Below are 7180 nucleotides of genomic sequence, written 5' to 3' on the forward strand. Positions count from 1 at the left end.
GGAGGCCGCTTCCGCCCCGCGCTCGCGCCCAGGGACCCTGCCCGGCGGGAGCCGCGGGGCTGAGCGGCCGGGGGGCTCCGGGCTGTGCGCGGCCCCGGCGCCTGACCCAGCCCGTTGGGAATCTCAGCTCGGCCCCGCACTGGCTCTGTGACCTTGGGGTAACGCTTTCGTCTCTGAGCCTCGGCCGGCTTCCCAGGGTGGGGGATAATGTGAGAGGATGTGGGTGAGGCACCTCCTGGTGCCGGCGTGGTCCGCGGTGGCCGCTCCATCACGCTAACCAGTGCAGGCTGTGGGCAGGGGCGGTTGCTCCAGACACCATATCTGTTTCCCTACAGCCTCTTCCCAGCCACCTCGGTACGTGGAAAGCCTGAACGAAAGGTGAAACGAGGAGCTGATGGCTTCGGAAGAGATCTTTCCAGAAGAAAGTGGTTTTCCTTTCAGGGGTTCAGGCAAAGGGATTTCCAATCTCAGCTTCTCTTACCAGCTGAGTGATGCTGGGAAAAGGAACTTACCTTCCTCAAACCTTAATGTCCTCTGGTGGGTGAGCCGAGAATAACAGCTCCTTGATGTGCACGTTCGGTGTGAGAATCAAATGGGTGGTGGGGTGGGGAGGGTGTGCAAAGTGCCTGTCAAGAGGTGCTTCCTACTGTCAGCTCCTCTTTTCTCTGTGCTCCTCCCCAATCTGCCTTGAGACCCTGGCCACTGTCCCTGAACCCTGCTCCTTGGGCGAGACTGCTCCTCTGGCAACTCTGGGTCCTTATTGCCAATATGTGTTGCCTTCACCAGAGGCATGCCTGTGACCTTTCCACCCCTTCTCTGTTCAGCCACCGCTTCAGTAACCTGCTGTCCCTTGCTGCTTTTCTTCTCTATCTACCTCAGAGCATAGGTGACCTCCTGGACCATCTGGCAAAGGCAAAAAGAACCTGGAGGAAGTTGAGGTTCCCATCACAGCCAGAAACTGGTATCTAGGACACCATCCCTGCCCACGCCCGCTGTTAGTACCACACCCACACATTTCACTAAGAGATAGGTATCAATCTCAGAAGCATTTCCTAATCCTCCCTTGTTGGTCCTGCCCTCATCAGTCCTGCCTGTCCTGGAATCCCACTGAAATCTAACCTGAATCTTTCTGCCCTGTCCTGCTGAGCTGCAGTCAGCAGCCCCTAATAGGTTCCAGGCAAGTTTGTGGATGCACAATAGATGCATGTCACCCACAGCCTCTATTCCTTTCATCTCTGTTGGGCAAGAAGGCTGCCGTTGGCATGGTAACCTTCCCTGTAAAAGTTGCAGCCCTCAAGGATGTTTTTCAGCTCCAGCAGGGACACAGCTCCTTTTGCTCTTCTGTAGACCACAGGGTGACATGTAGCTGTGTCATTCTGCCACCCCTACCAAAACAGGGACATGGAACTGAGAGCCAAAAAGGACTGGTTGGTGGAGGGCAGCAAAAGACTTAAGGGAGATGATGATTGGATCTCTCCCTTAAGGAGAGAAGTGGGTTCCTTCTGCCCTGCGCGTTGATCCTTGCCACCCAGAGAAACCAGTTCCAAGACCCAGAATATTTAGGGAGAGTCTGGGGATTTTGTGATGAATGATAAACACAATCATCACTAAACCGGATACCCAACAAATGGTATGATGCCTAGTGTAGAATAAAAAACTGATAAATCACAAAGCCTCCAGAATCCAATGACTTACTTTCTCTTCAGTCCCTCTGAGGAATAAATGAATATTTATTAACTATGTCCCATGTTCCGGTGTTCCATACATTATTTCAACTAATTCTCTCCTTCCCTGCAGTCCTATGAAGGAGGTATTACAATGCCCAAAAGTAGAATTTGAATAAGGGTCTTAAGCGACTTGACCAAAAGTCACATGGCCATGGAGTGGTAGCACTGGGATTGAGACCTGGGTCTTCAGATCCTCTGTCCTGTACCTTTTACCAGGTCCTGTGTCCCTGTATATTTGCCTCTGTGCTACTGATACAGATATCCTTACTCCCAGGCCCAAGGCTCTGCCTTTCTAGAGAGTCCTTTGGGAAGGAGAGGCAGCATCTGCATCTGCCTCCGGACCCACGTGGGCCTGTGTGGCTCTCCAGGCACTGCGGCAGCCCCCACCATCCTCAGTCCTGAGGCTTCTCCCTGCCAGCTGCCTTGTCTCCTCCGTCATGGAGTTTCCCCAGCAGAGGGCAAGCTGAGGGAAAGTGGTTCCCAGCTGCCAGCTTCATCTAGACAAAATCTCATTAGAGCCAGCCCTGGCTTCCCTCAGTCCCTCCAGAGGAGCACATTCAGCTCCCCTGCAAAAGTAAGGGAGAGAGACACACAGAAAAAAAAAGGGAACTTCCATTTCTTTCTAGCTGGGAAGGGCTTGGCTTCAGGCTGCCATTCATGTTGTAGGAGGAGGGGATTAATACTGATCTCTCAGGATTACTGAAATCTCTAAAATGAACCCTTGTGCAGAGCTTTGTCCAGAGAGAACCTAGTAGGAAAGCCCTGGCTTTGAGTACGGTGGGAGGGAATGGGAGGCATGGGATGAGTCTCAGGAAGGAGAGAAACCCTGGATCTCCTTCTCTCCCCACCTACTCTTCCAGGTGTCATTCTTCTTTTTGTGCAATCTCTGTCCAAAAAGATAAGAAGGGGCTCGGCGCCTGTGGCTCAAGTGGCTAAGGCGCCAGCCACATACACCTAAGGTGGTGGGTTTGAATCCAGCCCAGGCCTGCCAAAAACAACAATGACAGCTGCAACCAAAAAATAGCCGGGCGTTGTGGTGGGCACCTGTGGTCCCAGCTACTTGGGAGGCAGAGGCAGGAGACTCGCTTGAGCCCAGGAGTTGGAGGTTGCTGTGAGCTGTAATGCCATGGCACTCTACCCAGGGGGACAGCTTGAGGCTCTGTCTCAAAAAAAAAGACAAAAAAACAAGAAGGATTATTTCCTAGCAACTGAAACAGAGGTCAGGGAGAAAGCAGTAGAAGAAGGGAACTACTGGGTTATGACCTTGAGCAAAATGGGGAGCAAAATGTTAATAGTATTTAATAGTTCATTTTTGGGTGGTGCCTGTGGCTCAGTGAGTAGGGCGTCGGCCCAATATACTAAGAGTGACGGGTTCAAACCTAGCCCTAGCCAAACTGCCACCAAACAGTAGCCGGGCGTTGTGGCAGGCACCTGTAGTCCCAGCTACTTGGGAGGACAAGGCAAGAGAATCACCTAAGCCCAAGACCTAGAGGTTGCTGTGAGCTGTGACACCACGACACCCTACCAAGGGCGACAAAGTGAGACTGTCTTAAAAAAAAAAAAGTTCATTTTTATTAATAGCACTAACCACTCTTCATCTATTATCTCATTTAATCCCCTCCCTCAGGTAAGTCCTACTGTTACCCTGTTTTGGAAATGAGAAAAGTGAGGCTTTTGGGCTCCTTAATAACACTAACTTCCAATTAATGGGAATGGGCCTGGCATTTTGTAGACATTGTTGAATTTAATCCTTATAATAAACCAATATAATGAAACCTGAAACCATTATGCCCATTTTCTATAGGTAAAAATGAGGCTTAGAGAACTAGAAAACTTGCCTGGGGTCACAAAGTATGTAAATGACAGGGACAGGGATTAGAGTTCAGATCTGGATGATTCCAGGGCACATGTGTTTAACCTCTTTGCCTTGCTTCCTCCTGACTCACCAAGGCTTTTTTTCAGGGCTCCTGCTCAGATAGGTTGAGACCGCAAACATCTCTCCACACCTCCATCTCCCTAGTACTCACCACACAGGTGAAAACCTGGCCAGTGTTCACTTGGCTTCGTTCAAATTTTCTCCTGAGCATTTATAGGGCCTGGACTAGGGTAATATGGGGCCCTGTGTCTTGGGACTCTGGCTGTCAACCAGAAGCTCCCTCTAATCTGGGAATTCTAAAACATAAGGAAGCTTGAGAGTTCTCTACTACCCTTCTCAAGCCATGAGATTTCCTTAAGAGATGCCAAGATGTCTAAATTAAAAAGCCCTCAGGAGGTGGCCTAGTTGGGATTGACTCTGTGGTATAAAGCTAACCCCCCACCACCACCCTTGCTCCTGAGGTGTCTTCTCGACACTGTTGCTAAATGATTGCATCATCTAAAGCAGGAGAACCACCTTTACATCCCTCTTGGGCTCTGACGTGCCTACCATGAGATCATAGCCTTGTGGAGGTAAAAAGTCAAAGTTGTGGGGTTTTGAGGACCTCATGGAGCCCAGAGGGAACAAAAGAGGAGCTGAGAAGATAGAGGTAACTGGACCTTGGAACAAACTCCCATGTCCAGCACCCTCACTGCCCACAGACCCTGCCCTCTACTCTGGGTCCTTTCCTTTCTACCGGCGCCCTTCACAACTGGGCTGCTTCTCCCTGGATGCACAACGCCAGTACTACGGAGATGCCTGAGCTCTTCGCTACTATAGCCCACCCCCCACCAACAGTCTAGACCCCAACTTTGACCTCAGATCGGATACCCTGATCGATACCAGCCCCGGGAGGAGGAGGTCCGAAAAGGGCTGGATCACCTGCTACACTGGCTCCTGGAACACTGAGGCCAGCTGGAGGGACAAACCTGGAGGTTCTCCAGACCCCTCTGGAGTGGTTAACACCAACGTGGCCTTCTGCTCGGTGCTGCGTGGCCATCTGGGAAGCCATCCTCTGCTCTTCTCAGGGGAGGTAGACTGCACAGACCCCCAGGCCTCATCCACACAGCTCCCCAACTGCTATGTGGAACTCAAGACCTCCAAGGAGATGCACAGCCCTGGCCAATGGAGAAGCTTTTACAGACACTTGCTCCTGAAATGGTGGGCTCAGTCATTCCTCCCAGGGGTCCCGATGTTGTTGCTGGCTTCCGTAACCCAGAGGGTTTTGTCTGTTCTCTCAAGACCTTTCCTACCATGGAGATGTTTAAGTATGTCAGGACTCATCCACCTCTTCTCCTGGGAACCAGGTGGCCCAGTCACTGTGTCTGTATCAAGATGCACCCTATGCCTTTCTGCCCATGTGGTATGTGGAAGCCATGACCCAGGACCTCCCATCACCCCCTAAGACTCCCTCTCCCAAGTACTGATGTTATAGAGGGGCTGGTCCAGTCTCTGTGTGTACAGATGATAAAGATATATTTGTAAGTGGTAAAAAAAAAAAAAAAAAGTTCTCAGGAGGCCTCCTGAAGATGAGAGAAGTGCTTTGTGGAGAAGAGGCTGGATAGCCCAGTAGTTTTTTTGTTTATTTTGGTTTTTTGTTTTTTGGGGTTTTTTTGAGACAGAGTTTGACTATGTCATCCTTGGTAGACTGCTATGGCGTCATAGCTCACAGCAACCTCAAACGCTTGGGCTTAAGTGATTCTCTTGCCTCAGCCTCCCAAGTAGCTGGGACTGTAAGTGCCCACCATACATAATGCCCAGCTAATTTTTTTAGAGGTGGGGGTCTCAATCTGGCTCAGGCAGGTCTCGCACTTGAGAGCTCAAGCAGTCCACCCACCTCAGCCTCCCAGAATGCTAGGATTGCAGGCATGAGCCACTTCGTGGTTTTAATCAGAGAGACTGAACACTGCACACATCCACCTATCACTGAAGGCCCTCAGACACCCTGGCTCTTGGAGCCCTTCTCATAGCCCCTCCACCCTGTTCCAGGAGCATGACTCTATGGCACGTACCCTCGCTGCAGGCCTGTGGGGGTGGGAAACACTTGAAATCCTGAGTCAGAGGAAAGGTTCCACTTCACTTTCCCTGAAACAGAAAGTCAAGGATGCAGCAGTCTGCATCGAGAGAAAGGGGAACTGGAAAGTGAGGAAGAATTGGAAATCAAGTGAGTTCTTGCTTCCTTCTTTACCATCTATTTTATTTTTAAAACATTTTATTCATATTTTTTATTGTCCCATATGTGATATATATTCAGTGCAGAAAATAACATGTGATGGAAATAAAATTCATTAGTGTGAGTGTTTCTTTTTACTGTCCTCCTATCCATCCACAAAAGGTTTCTAGCTCACAATTCATATCAACTCCCCAGCTTGGAGATTTCGGTATTTGCCAGACCCAGTCCTGGATCTTTTGTAATGTGGAATCAGAATGAGGGATTTGGGGGTGCATGAGATATAGAGCCCAAGAGGCTGGGAGAAAGGAGGACCAGAGCAGAAAGGCTAAATCCCTCTAATTAGGCCTGGCACAGTGGCCCATGCCTGTAATCCTAGCACTCTGGGAGGCCAAGGCAGGTGGATTGCTTGAGTTCACAGGTTTGAGACCAGCCTGAGCAAGAGTGAGACCCTGTTTCTACTAAAAATACAAAAAATGAAGACAAGAGGCTCTCTTGAGCCCAAGAATTTGAAGTGGCTGTGAACTAAGATGATACCATGACACTCTACCCAAGTCCTTGAGATGCTGTCTCAAAAAAAAAAAAAAAAAAGGACGGTGCCTGTGGCTCAAAGCAGTAAGGCACCAGTCCCATATGCTGGAGGTGGTGGGTTCAAACCCAGCCCCGGCCAAAAAAATTGCAAAAACAAAAAATGCTCTAGATAATAAAGAACAAGGAAGGAGAAAGGAGAGAGAAAGATGGCTTGGAAAGGAAAGATAAGAGTAATGATTTCTAAAGTGCAGGTATTACCATGGGGCATTACGTAGATATCCTGTAATTCCCCAAGTAGAAATTGGAATAATTTTTTGTTTTCTGGCTTCAAGATTATAATTCTTTATTTGCAACTCCATAGAGAGCATTGACCATATAGACACCCAGAATTTATTAGGATTCAATACAGGAAAGTACAAAAATATCATTATTTGATAAATGAAAGAAGAGAGTTAAGTATTTATCATGCCTTTTAAAAATACAATTATGACTTAGTCTCGAAAAATTCTGGGTAAAAAATGGAATAATAGAATTATTATTAATAAAATCATCATTTTGCAGCCTCTAGGGAGATAATAGAGTTAGAAAAGGATTACCAATCATTGGAGATTACTATAGCCATTGGATGAAAGGTAGAGAGGAACTTTATTTTCTTATTTTTTTGAGACAGAGTCTCACTATGTCGCTCTCTATAGAGTGCTATGGCGTCACAGCTCACAGCAACTTCAAACTCTTGGGCTTAAGAGATTCTCTTGCCTCAGCCTCCCAAGTAGCTGGGACTACAGGTGCCTGCCCCAACGCCTGGCTATTTTTTGGTTGCAGCCATTATTGTTGTTT

The 7180-nt window shown here is 48.6% G+C and overlaps 1 pseudogene; it reads left to right on the plus strand.

The window, feature by feature from the left end:
- The window catches only part of LOC111726189, a 6086-nt pseudogene extending 956 nt beyond the window's left edge, over positions 1-5130 (plus strand).
- The last annotated feature ends 2050 nt before the right edge of the window (positions 5131-7180 follow it).

This window comes from Otolemur garnettii, unplaced genomic scaffold, assembly GCF_000181295.1.
Source record: "Otolemur garnettii isolate 467f Iridium unplaced genomic scaffold, OtoGar3 scaffold00003, whole genome shotgun sequence".
NCBI classification, from domain to species: domain Eukaryota; kingdom Metazoa; phylum Chordata; class Mammalia; order Primates; family Galagidae; genus Otolemur; species Otolemur garnettii.